Genomic DNA, 13,453 nt, shown 5'->3' with positions numbered 1-13,453 from the left:
CCATGATGGCTGTGTGGAGTTTGGTAGCCATCACTGCAGCTTGTAACTCGACTCTCGCTCTGGTCACCTTCTCCAGTAGTGCTACTGTTCACTTTGCCGTGATGAATCTGACATTATATTCCTCATTACTGAGACGCCATCTGAGATGTGCACAAGCACCAAAAGCGTTTTCAGATGCATCAGAAAATATGCAAAGCATCGGAGCTCCAACAAATTTCGGTGGGGTGAGACACTGCTGAAATGTGACATCATTCAAGTTTTCCATTTCTCTGAAAAGTCTTATCCACTCGGTCTCCTCTGCTATCGGGAGCCTTTCACCCCAACCGAGCCCCTGTTGCTATCGTCGCTGTATTCCGATCTTCGCTCATTCCAGGAATGGTGCAATAAATCCTATTGCATCAAAGATGCGTGCAACTTCACTCAGGACTCGCTGCTTTGTCAGCTTCAGCTCAGCGTTTGGCTCATTTTCAATGGGACAATCGTTCACATTCACCTTTACCCTGTGTGTGAAAACTTCTTTATCATGGTTTCACACTGTTCCTAGCACCTTCTCCACTCTGGTTAGGACATCTAGCAGCTTTATGTCACCCTCCTTCCCTTGAGGGCTTATTTGACAGCCAGTCTTTGACTTCAAATCTGCCCTCAGCCAACACTTCATCCATATCAGTTGTCAGCTTTTGTGCTTCTGCTCCCATAAGAACTGAATCACAGATATCATCCGTGTAAGTATTCTGTTTCCGGACATGTGCAGCCTCTGGGCACCTATTTTCTCCCTCTTCTGCTCTCATTATCAGTGCCGTTTGAGCCATAGCTGAAGCAGGCTCGTCACCAAATGTCAGTACAGTCTTGACGTACACATCCGGCTTCTTATCTGTTTGAAAATTTATCCACAGGAATCGATGAAAATGATGATCATCTTGGTGAATCAACACTCTGCGATATATTTTCACAATGCCTCCACATGTAGCCACAGCATTCTCTCTGAACCGCAGAATGACCCCAAACAAGCTGTGCAGCAGATCTGGCCCTTTCATCCAGTAGTCATTTAAGCAGTGACCTTGGAATACAGCAGATGAGTTGAAGATGATTCCAACAGGTGTACTCTTCTTCTCTGGTCTCAATACTGCATCGTGAGAGATGTTGTATCCTTGGCGATTTCATTTCTTCTTCCGACAGTCTCCTGGTAAATTTCATTTAATCCATCTCCTTCATTTGTATGTCATGTGCCTCAGCATATTCAGCATTTCTTGATAATCTCAGCTCTGTGGCCAATAGCATTCTCTTCGCTTGCATTATATTATCAGGAAGTAAGTTTGGATCCTCCTTCCATGGATATGAGATGAGCCATTGTTTACCAACTTTCTGACAATATTTCTTTATGATCTCTCCTTTGTCTTCCTCGAACTTGCTGACTTTTCTTGGCTCACATTGACAAGAGTTTGAGTTCACTCCCATGGACTGTGTAGTCCTTAAATCTGTCATGTCTACTGACGTTGAAAGCTTCACGTATGGAACTCTGTTGTTTTAAAGCTTATATCCAGTTATAGCTCCAAATATCACCCAACCAAAGGGGAACTGGCATGCTACCAAGTTTCCAACTTCTCTCGTCTCTCTCCCATGCATTTCAGCATGATCGATGCCGACTAGCATGTCAACTGAACCATTTTCCTTGGTGTAGTTTGCCTCTATGAAGCCCAAAATGCTTGGCTACCTCATTCATCTGAACCACACCAATGTCATCATCAATGCAGGGTATTCCCACAACGGAAAAAGCATGGCTCTGGTTACTATCCAGTGAACGGATGTCTACTCGGTACAGCTTTGTCTGCAACCCCTCTTCATGGCAAATCTTGGTTATGATGATGATGATGTCATTCCCTTTTGGCTTTAGTTCTTCTGCAATGGGAAGCTTGATCAGGCTGATCTGTGCACCTGAATCCAGAAGCTAGTTTCCTCGCTGATGTCTGTTCACTATGATGACATAATCTCCACCTTGATGGGCAGCATGGATGTCTTGCTGCTCATGAGTGCAACACCAACATTACCCGTTTGACTTGTCGGATGCAGAATAGGATGGTGAAAATATTTGCATCGCACAGCGTTGAACTGCTCAGAACATTGGTGGTTTATTTTACATGTGGACATCCAGTGTTCCCTTCCAGCTTTCTTCAAACAACTGTAACATGCATAGTTCTCCTTGATGATTTTCAGCCACTCAGGTTGAGTCATTGTCATAAACTTCTCACATTGGTCGATTCAGTGACTGTAAGATTAGCAAATCCAGCACTTGTAAACAGGTTTTTTTGTCTTCAACCTTGGTGAAGTGATTGACACACCTGTAGATCTTGCGGTGCAGCGCACTGGTGCAGTTGCCTTCATTCTCGCCAACATTTTGGTCGCTATCCACTCCATCAACATCTGCGGACTTGCTCGTGTCTGTTCTTGCTCCAGATGACGAAACCAAACCTTCTGATCATCCTTATTCATTTTCCTCTATATCATAGCAAGCATATGACTGTTTTCCATGTCGTTCGGACAGCCGACTTCTTTCATCGCGTTGAAACTTCGCTTTACCAAAATATTTCGTCTGTACAGTCTCGAAGTACCTTGAACTTGGCGACATCATGTGTTATTGTGTCAGCAACGAACCTGGGGTCTCCATTTATGAAATCTAAATATTCACACGCATCTTCGTAATTTGATACGATGCCCTTTATCAGTTTGAACAGCTTTCCCTGTTTACAGATGCGGAGCAGTGTTATGGCATTCCTTTTGCTGCACCTGGAGTCTACCATTTGCTTGAAGTCCTCTCTAAAGTTGTAATACTTTCTCACATCTCCAGTGAACTTCAGCATTTTTGGCCTTTCCATCTTGAAATTGCATGGTGATGGTTTGAACTCACTTTTGACTTCATTTTTAGCTTCAAAAAGTTAATTCCTAGCTGTGATCCGTGCTGGCTCTGCAGCTTCCATTTTATGTCTGTTATGCTCATGGACAACCCATTGGCTTTCCGCATGCTCGCTGGGAGTGATGACTTCAGGAGGACACTCGTCATCGTCACTCTCAGACTCAGGTTAATTAATCGCATCTCCCTGGCAATATTCCTCAATTGAAGGAAATGCTCAATTGAAGAAATGACCGTTGACATTCTTCCTTCCATTTCTCTTCCTTCTGGAACTCATCATCCTCTTTGATTATTTCACTGTAAGCCTCATGCTTCTGTTGTAAATCTTGATATGCAGGCTCAGCCTGATGAAGAGCTTCTTTAACTTCTCTGTCAGAACGACGTTCCTCCATCAAATACTGTGTCACATTATCAAGTCTGGTCAGCTTAGCCTTGGCATTCCTGCGTCTCACGTTGAGCTTCTTCGTTATTGTCTCAGCCATTGTGTGCCTTTCACCCTTCTGAGCCCATGTAACCAAAGGAAACCAATTCTATGGATCATTGAAACAGTGATTGAAACCATAAACATCACATCATTAGTCCAGTTTCAAACCGTGTGGATAATGTTTCTTTGATCTGAAAAATACCAAACAAAAAAGGCATTTAGAACAGCACCATTTTGTCAGCCTTCTTCTATCAAGGTAAGGTTATGAAATATATTTTGACCATCATCCTGACTTCAACAAATCATAAATTGCACAAATATATCATTCATATTCATAATACAATGTCCTCCACAGTACAACGCTAATTATAAGAAACAGCATTGATGCACAATATTAACCATTTGTCCATAAAAGCATCACTTTTTTCTGTTTATAAACTCACTTCTTTGGCAGGATGCTGATTGGTTTATCTCTCGGTTTAGCAAACTAAAGCATTTTAACAGACTCTAAACTACACAATCCAATTTCCTTCAAAACTGTGCAAACACTGTATCCAAAGACAGCATCGCTTTCAGGTCTACACACCGAGTTATCGCAATATCAGAATGTCACGTCTTCGACATTGCTTCGCCCTCGTGTACACGCAGTCACATGACATCATTCGCATCGACTGCATTACAGTGTATCACAAACAACATATTTTCAAACATCATCCATTTTAAATTTCTCTCTGTGAAACTATTATGATTACCTGCACCACCGAAGGTGAAGGAGGTTATGTTTTCACCCCTTTGTCTGTTTGTTTGTTTGCTTGTGTACATGAAATTTTGTGGACAGGTTGGGTGTGTGACAAGGACGAACTGATTAGATTTTGGTGAAAATCCGCATGTGGATCCAGCTATGAGAATTTTTTAATTTATTCTTCACCATTGAGAGATTGGGCCAAAAACTATACATAGCACGATATCTCAAAAAGTTGTGGACGAATTCGGACGAACCTTGGTGGACATGTTGGGTGTGTGACAAGGAAGAATTGTTTCGATTTTGGTGACGGTCTGAATCTGGATCCAACTGCTAGAATTTTTAATGTGATTGTTCACCATTGAGAGATAGGGCTAAAAATGATATAGTATTGTATAGCATGACATTTCAAAAATGTATTGAGCCCGATATGTTCTTGTGGATCATGTATTACGTGGTGGAGGTATACGCTCGACCGAGTGCCCTTCTCGTTGTTATTATTATTATTGTTATTATTTTTATTATTTTTTATTATTAATAAATACTATTTTCTGACAATGCAGCTCAAATTTTGTTTTTGCTTAGTACTTGGTTTAAATACTATTCTGTTTCATTTTATCGTGGTGATTTTCATAACTTGAAAGTGTTCCACAAAAAGTGTGCACAAATGCATAACTATACATTGGAATATGAAGAGATAAGAGGGGTGGGTGGGTTGGACAATGCCCGTTAATCAGCCTGGTTGGAGCGAGGCCAGAGCGACGCGATTATGCAAGGACCAGTCACACCTACTAGATATGGGTGCGATTAACATTGGAATATGACATACAGTCCAATAAGTGTACGGTGAACATAGTTCAGGAACTTTCTTCCATCTGTGAAGCTTGCTGGCACACACACACACACAGCCATGCACTGTTTATTGTTCGTTCTTTGTCATTGAAGTGCAACAAATTAAACTGGAAGGGCATTTGGTAGAGTGCATACCTCTGCCACACATTGCCTTATCCACGAGAAGATATAAAGGCCAATTAGGTTTTTGAGATATCATGCTTTATATTGTTTTTAGTCTCATCTCCCAATGGTGAAGAATCACTTTAAAATTCTCGTAGCTGGATCCGTGATCTTCACCGGTTCGGTTCGGTGTCTAATCGATGAATCTAATCGGTCTGTCCTTGTCACACATCCAACCTGTCCACCAAATTTCATCTGAATCCATCCACAACGTTTTGAGATATCCTGCACACAAACAAACAAACAAACAAACAAGCAGTCATAGACTGGTACTTACGAAATCGTCAACTTGACCTCTGACCTTGTTTAATAAAAGCTGTCTCCAGAGAAGGTAGCGACGCAAACCAGAAGTTTCTACAATGATTCTGTACCAAACCATCAAAAATCGTAACGTCGACCAAAGCAAAAATCTCCATTTCTCCGTGACTCGCGAGTGAAATATTTTTTATACAATCTTAAAACGTCTCCAAAACATCCGATTTTTACCAGAATTTCGACAACCGCGTTTTAAACGTCATAAGCGATCGCAAAAACCGAAGACAAAATTAAAATCGAAGTTAAAACGAACTCGTAACGTCGAGCGAAGCAAAAATCTCCATTTCTCCACGCAATTATTTAATATTATTTTATCAAAGTCACAAAACCGTAATATTCAGCCATCCACCAACAATCTTTACATAATCCGACGGCTCAGCGAGTCAGGCATGCTACGATAACCTTTATTGGGATAGAAAATGACTTTTAAACACCATCTTTATCAAAAACACCGTCAGCGCGCACACGGAAAACCTTTACGTGACTCAACGACGCGTCTGATCGAGCGCACTGCATCACGTGATGACCAGTGACACGTCGAGTGAAATATTTTTTATACAATCTTAAAACGTCTCCAAAACATCCGATTTTTACCAGAATTTCGACAACCGAGTTTTCAGCGTCCTAAGCGATCGCAAAAACCGAAGACAAAATTAAAATCGAAGTTAAAACGAACTCGTAACGTCGAGTGACGCAAAAATACTCCATTTCTCCACATGAATTTACGGAATTATGTTTGACCTCACTATGACCTTAACCTTTGACCGATTTTGACCAAAATCTAATCAGCGCAAGCCATCACCCTCCTGAATCACGTGGTGTAATTTGACATTGGTAGCTTCTTCCGTTCTCGAGTTATCTAGCCTACAAACAAACAAACAAACACACAAACACACAAACAAACAAACAGAAACGGAAGTCATCAATATACTTATGAAATCTTTAGATTTCGTAAGTAACAAACACACAAACAAGCAGTCATAGACTGGTACTTACGAAATCATCAACTTGACCTCTGACCTTGTCTAATAAAAGCTGTCTCTCGAGAAGGTAGCGACACAAACCAGAAGTTTCAATGATGATTCTGTACCAAACCATCAAAAATCGAATGTTTTGGATGTTTGACCTCACTGTGACCTTGACCTTTGACCGATTTTAACCAAAATCTAATCAGCGCTAGCCACCACCCTCCTGAATCATGTGGTGTAATTTGACATTGGAAGCTTCTTCTGTTCTCGAGTTATCATTTGTTGGATGTTTGACCTCACTGTGACCTTGACCTTTGACCGATTTTGACCAAAATCGAATCAGCACTAGCCATCAGCCTCCTGAATCACGTGGTGTAATTTGACATTGGTACCTTCTTCCGTTCTCTAGTTTTCTGTACCAAACCATCAAAAATCAAATATTTGACCTCACCGTGACCTTGACCTTTGACAGATTTTGACCAAAATCTTATCAGCACTAGCCATCACCCTCCTGAATCACGTGGTGTAATTTGACATTGGTAGCTTCTTCCGTTCTTGAGTTATCGTGCCTACAAACAAACAAACAAACAAACAAACAAACAGAAACGGAAGGCATCAATATACTTACGAAATCTTTAGAAATCTTTAGATTTCATAAGTAACAAATGGGTGAAAACATAACCTCCTTCCACCTTCGGTGGCAGACGTAATAAAGTTGGTGAGGAAAATCATACATACTGCCTATTACATAATAATTAAACTATTTAACGCAAAGTGTTTTCACACCCAATCAATATGAGAATTCATCATGCAATCACAATTTAAAAAATAGTAAAGAAAAAGTTAAGTAGAGAAACAAGTAATAACCAGAGTTGGTGTCAAAGCCACCCAATGCTTGCCTGTTTATACAATTATCATTTTAAAAAGACGAGTCTAATAATTTTTTTTATAAAGCATTGCAGTGAAGTCTGATCCAAATAATTTTAAAGCAATATATGTATTTGTATATTGCAATCAGTAAAAAAATAGTGTGGTCGATAAAAACATTAGAAAGGAAATAACTTGCACCAAAAACTTCAACATTTTCACGCTCATGCTCACGCTGACGCTCTTGCTCACGCTGACGCTGACGCTCACGCCGACGCTGACGCTCACGCCGGGGGTATCGCTATAGCTCTGTTCTTCAAACAGGCGAGCTAAAAACAGAAACAAGTAATTTAATAATCACAGAAAACCATCCCTACATTTTTCTTTGAATCATTGTTGTGGCTGATCTCTCTCTCTCCTCTCCTCTTTCTCTCTTTCTTTCTCTCTTTCTATCTCTCTTTCTAACCCTCTTTCCTTCTCTCTTTCTTTCTCTCTTTCTTTCTCTCTTTCTTTCTCTCTTTCTTTTTCTCTTTCTATCTCTCTTTTGATCTCTTTCTTTCTCTCTTTCGATCTCTCTTTCTCTCTTTCTTTCTCTCTTTCAATCTCTCTTTCTTACTCTCTTTCTTTCTCTCTTTCGATCTCTTTCTTTCTCTCTTTTGATCTCTCTTTCTTTCTCTCTTTTGATCTCTCTTTCTTTCTCTCTTTTGATCTCTCTCTCTCTCTCTCTCTCTCTCTCTCTCTCTCTCTCTCTCTCTCTCTCTCTCTCTCTCTCTCTCTCTCTCTCTCTCTCTCTCTCTCTCTCTCTCTCTCTCTCTCTCTCTCTCTCTCTCTCTCTCTCTCTCTCTCTCTCTCTCTCTCTCTCTCTCTCTCTCTCTCTCTCTCTCTCTCTCTCTCTCTCTCTCTCTCTCTCTCAAACACACACACACTTCAACTTCTGTTTATGGTGAATCCAAATTGAGAGAGGTGTGTAGTGCCATTTGCACAGCCTTTATGTTTTTGGCTTTATGTCCATCTGTCCGTCCATGATCAATTTTTGTTAACTGAGATAACTTGTGAACTGCTGAAGAGATTATTACCAAACTTGGTACAAAGGTGTATTATGATGCCAAACTCAACTGATTATATTTTGACTTCAAAGGGTCAATGGTCATTTGACCTTTCGCTAAAAGTAGATTTCAGTTCTGACAATAACTTGTCGACCTCTAAAGGGATTTTCATCAAACTTTGCATAACTATGGACTGTAATGCAGAGGTTAACTGACTAAGTTTTAGGTTCAAAAGGTCAGCTGCCCTTTAATTGAAAGTCTGTTATGGTACTAACATATGAACTGATGAACCACTCAAGAGATTTCAACCATACTTGATTCTTCGTCTTCGTCTTCGTCTTCTTCTCGGGGTAGCATCATTGGTTGAGGGTGCAGCTATGCTTTGATGTAATTCCCTCTGTAGGTTGGGACAGGAATTTGGAATTTGTCCATGGTGCTTGCAATAGCTTACCTACTCTTCACAAAGGACACTGTGGGATATTTAATGCCTGTCAACTAAGGCTAGCAGATGGACGCCTGTTTAACGCCCATTTGAAGGATAGCACACACATTGATGAATCACGCTGCCTGTGAAACATGAGGATGACAGTTTATAGCTGGGCCAGGATTCAAACCCAGGCTTGACAGCTTAGAGGCGAGCGTGCGTACCGACCTCCAGGCCATCCTGTCAATCCACTTAACACATATGAACTGTAATATAAAGATTAACTGATTAAATTTTAGATTGAACAGGTCAAAGGTCATGTTCCCTTTGAAAATCATTCTGCAGACCGTAAATCAAGTTCAAAACAGATGATGTTGTCTCTTTTCTACTTATCTTTCTTTTTTCTCTCGTGACCTTTAATTTTTCATGTGTCTTTGATTGAGATCATACGGAACAGTGGGTTGACCTCCAGACATATCCATTGATGCACTCACATCAAATTCTATTTTCTAGTTTAGAATGTTTTTATTGCTTGTTTTACATTTACAGCAACAATCAAAATAATCGCAATGCAGAAGAATGAATGCATGGCATCAGAACAATCGATGATAATTCCTAACCTGATAGCTCATTAATCTGAGTTTCCTCTGGTTACAATTATAAAACAAACCAAATTCTGCATTGTTGCAAAATGCCATCGTACAGCATCGATAACATTTTGTCAGTGCCATTTTGTTTTTGTAAAATATCACCTTCACTCAGGCTTTAATTAGCATTGTTCAATTTGTTTCTAATGAAAGATCCAATGATGCGAAAAGGAATATTTTGTGGACTAGGCAGGTTTTTCTTCCACTTTCTGATATTGGTGTTTAAAATATCTTTGCAGTTCTCTAAAAACTTCTCGTGGAGGTCTCCAAAGGACTTGGCAAAAGGATGGTTTTTTTCTTTAATAAGCTAAAATGTAAAGCAAAATCACAAATCAAAATTTGGACTCAATATCAAGTTCACATCACGTGCCCTCATTACCTCATTACATACAGTTAACAGCGGCGGAGTCCATTCATTGCAGTCTCTCAAACTTCCCTGTGATGTCTTTATTGAAACTCAGATACTGTTTAAAAAAAACAATCAATTTTACATTCCAGATAGCATTTTAAGGTTAATGAAGTACTGTACCACTCATTTCTGTTGGTTCAGCCCTTGTAGAAAAGGTTACAAGAAAGCGCATTTGATAGCATCACATACCTGTCATTGAGCTGTTTATCTGAAGTTCAATTTTCAATGTAGTCAGACTTGACCATTGACTGCCATTTTGAAGTAGTGCTTGCAGGGAGCACTGCATCCTGGAGCATGCCATTGTCTCCTCTGCATTTAGGTTATGGACTTTAAAAGTTTTTAACATCTTTCAAACAGAGAAGGCCACTGCACTCTGACACCCTGACCAAATTTGCTGCGTATGTTTAATGTGTAGTTTGTACTACCTGTGGTTAGTGTGAACACAAGGATTTTATGGATATAGCACAAGCATGCCAAATAACCTTTGCTTTAATTATGTATTGATAACCTGTGAGATTACAAACGATTCTTAATAAAATCCCCATGGTAAAATCACTCTTTGTTCAAAAAATTGCATCTCATTTCTTACTTGCAAAATCAGATTCACAACTATATCGGTTGTTCTCATCTGTTAGTTGGTCTTTGTCTCTGACTATGTGTGTCTGTCTGTCTGTTGCCTACAGGTTACAATTCTACACCGATCTTCACGAAACTTAACCACCTGTCAGAGCAAGGCAATAGCTAGAAGCCCATTGTTTTTAAGGTCAAAAGACAAGGTCGCATAAAATCATCAATTTTCATCTGATTGACTTGAAATTTGAACTCAATTTGTGAATTGGGTCACTGAATTGTTTCACAAATAAAAAGCTCTTGTAAACTTGTGAACCATTATTTTAGTGTCAAGGGTCATGGTCACATAAAATCGTCAATTTTAATCCGATTGACACGAAATTTGAACAGGGTTTGCTTCTTGTCAAGGAAGCCGATTGGTTGAGGAAAAAACGTCAAAGGTCAATGTCAAAATCATCATTTTTAATGCGATTGATTTGAAATTTGAACACAATTTGAATGTTGGTTCACTGAATTGGTTCACCATTCAAAAGTTAGAACCCTATTGATTTGAGGTCCAAAGGGCAAAGGTCACAGCAACTGATTTTGCAAGTTCTAGTCGATGACCAATTGTTTGTTCGTTTGTTTTGTTCATTTTTATACGCCATATATATATATATATATATATATATATATATATATATATATATATATATATATATATATATATATATATATATATATATATATATATATATATATATATATATATATATATATATATATATATATATATATATATATATATATATATATATATATATATACATATACATATATATATATATATATATATATATATATATATATATATATATATATATATATATATATATATCCATCGGGGCGTATTATGTGATACCGGTCATCCGTCCGTCCGTTCCTGTCCGCGCTCTAACTCCCAAAGTTTTAAACTTTCACGTTTCATATTTTGTACATAGGTAGAGACTGTGGAGACGGTGTATAGCGACATACGTTCATCATCTAAAGTGGTTGCCATGGCAACCAAGATGCTGTTTTCCATGTAGTAGCACAATTCTGTATATACCTTCTTGTTCTTCATAAATTGACATGTTTGAATCTATAATTGCGCGCGTGTATGTGTCACAGAGACTGTTTTGGGCGTATATTGTGTTCACTTGCGCTCTTGTTTTTTAATATCGTCATTACCCGTTTTTTTTTGCTTTTTATCCTGCACACATGAAGCGAAAAGTGTTGTAAAGCAATTGGTTCATATCTATCTGTCTGTCTTCAGTTGATGATCGTCAGTTTATGATCGAGGAACAACGTATTTGAATTGAATGTTATACTTTGAACATAAATCGGAAGACCAATCTGCCGTTCACCAATCTGCCTTCATATATTTTTTATTTTTATATATATATATATATATATATATATATATATATATATATATATATATATATATATATATATATATATATATATATATATATATATATATATTGTTGCGGATCCGGGGTGGGTGGGATTCTCACCCGGTCCTTGGCGCCACCCTCACCACCGTCGTCTCCGGGGTTTATAACGCCGGCCGACTCAGCACAGGCCTCTTGTCACGCGTCTTAAATCGCGATACCAACGTAATCCTTGTACCTTGCCAGTTGGGGAAATATAACCCCTGGTTACAGACTGGTTGTGACAGATGCCGAGCGTTTTCTGCCAGTCTGTAACCATTTTGGTTTTATATGCCAATCGAACGGATCGTTCCTCGACGCGACTCGAATTAATCCATAGCGGCAACTTCATACGAATTAATCAGATTTATTGGGGAACCTCTGGGATCACAACACAAGCAAATTTCACGACAATGGTTTTATTAACAATCCTCAACCCATTCTTAACTAGGGAACCACGGACTACAGGTTTCGAGGGGGTCGCTACCGAAATATGCCTTAAACAACATGCAGACAAAGACAGATAGACAGACAGCATGCATGCAAGACAAGACAGAGTACTTGGTGAGGTTTCATGGATGAGAGGACAGTGTCAAAAGCACGAATGCCGCTCGCAACAGGCGGATGTCCACGGATTCGAACTCCCAGCTCGAACGCACCGCGTGGCAAGATGGCGGCGCCATACTCTTCCTTCTCAAGTCACCGTGTGCGCACGCCCTCCTCAGCACGTTCCGGCCCCGCGCAATGCCAACGATGGGCCTTAGCCGATCTCTCTCACGGTCCAGCACACAAATCCAGGCCTGGCCTGTTCTCCAGACAAGGCCCAAATCGAGGTTCCGGACTCTGGCAAGCGGATCGGCAAACGTGACGAGCCGTTGGTGTGAGCAGGGACCGGCGTCTCCTCTCCTGCCTTCCCACCTCGGAGCCCGACTTCCCAACTCCGTCCTCTCAGTTTCTCTCTCTGTCGAATCACCTTTTCTTTCCTTAGAGTCGGTTGCCAATTCGACGTGCAGGCAGCCTCTCTTACGTTCGCTCGCTCCGAAAACACGAGCACCCTCTCAACCGACTGCACCGACTCCTTTTTCCTTTCGCTTTATCTGTCTGTCGACGAGCACGCCTCTCTCGGCGAAGCTGAACAAAAACCCCTCCCCTTCACGTCACTTCCTCCCTCTAGCCACACCCTCTCTCCAGGCCACACCCCCTCAGCCGACTGGGAGGGCCCTATCCCGAGATGGTGTAGGAATAAGAGGGATCTCTCGGTCGTCCACCACTGCACAAACAATGAAACAGCCTTTTACAGCTCCCGACACACATATAACGTCCTTTTTACCAACAACCTATCTATACATCCATTTAATGGGGGATCTGAGCTAATCCTATATTTAGTAGTCCAATAAGGGCCATTTCCGTAAATATATATATATATATATATATATATATATATATATATATATATATATATATGTATTGTTGTTGGCCGGTGGCGAGGAGCGACCGCGAGGTGGAGCAGTTGGGTCGTCTCCACCGAACACCCGGAATTGCAAGGTCGTAACCCTTGGATAACTCCGAAGGTCACGGGTCACTTACGGACCGTTCTCGCCAATTCTCTGAGGCGTAGGGTAGGATTAATAGCCAAATTTCAATATACCTAAGTACCCACGTCGTCAA

General features: G+C 40.2%; 1 protein-coding gene across 3 annotated transcripts in view; it reads left to right on the top strand.

Moving 5' to 3' along the window:
- LOC147024609 (uncharacterized) overlaps positions 1–13,453 on the top strand; it is a 148,145-nt gene that overhangs the window by 111,686 nt on the left and 23,006 nt on the right. The window lies entirely within an intron of this gene.

This window comes from Eptatretus burgeri, chromosome 6, assembly GCF_056783735.1.
Source record: "Eptatretus burgeri isolate ZD-2024b chromosome 6, Ebu_testis_v1, whole genome shotgun sequence".
In the NCBI taxonomy this organism is placed as follows: Eukaryota; Metazoa; Chordata; class Myxini; order Myxiniformes; family Myxinidae; genus Eptatretus; species Eptatretus burgeri.
This window is presented reverse-complemented; position numbering and strand designations above follow the sequence as displayed.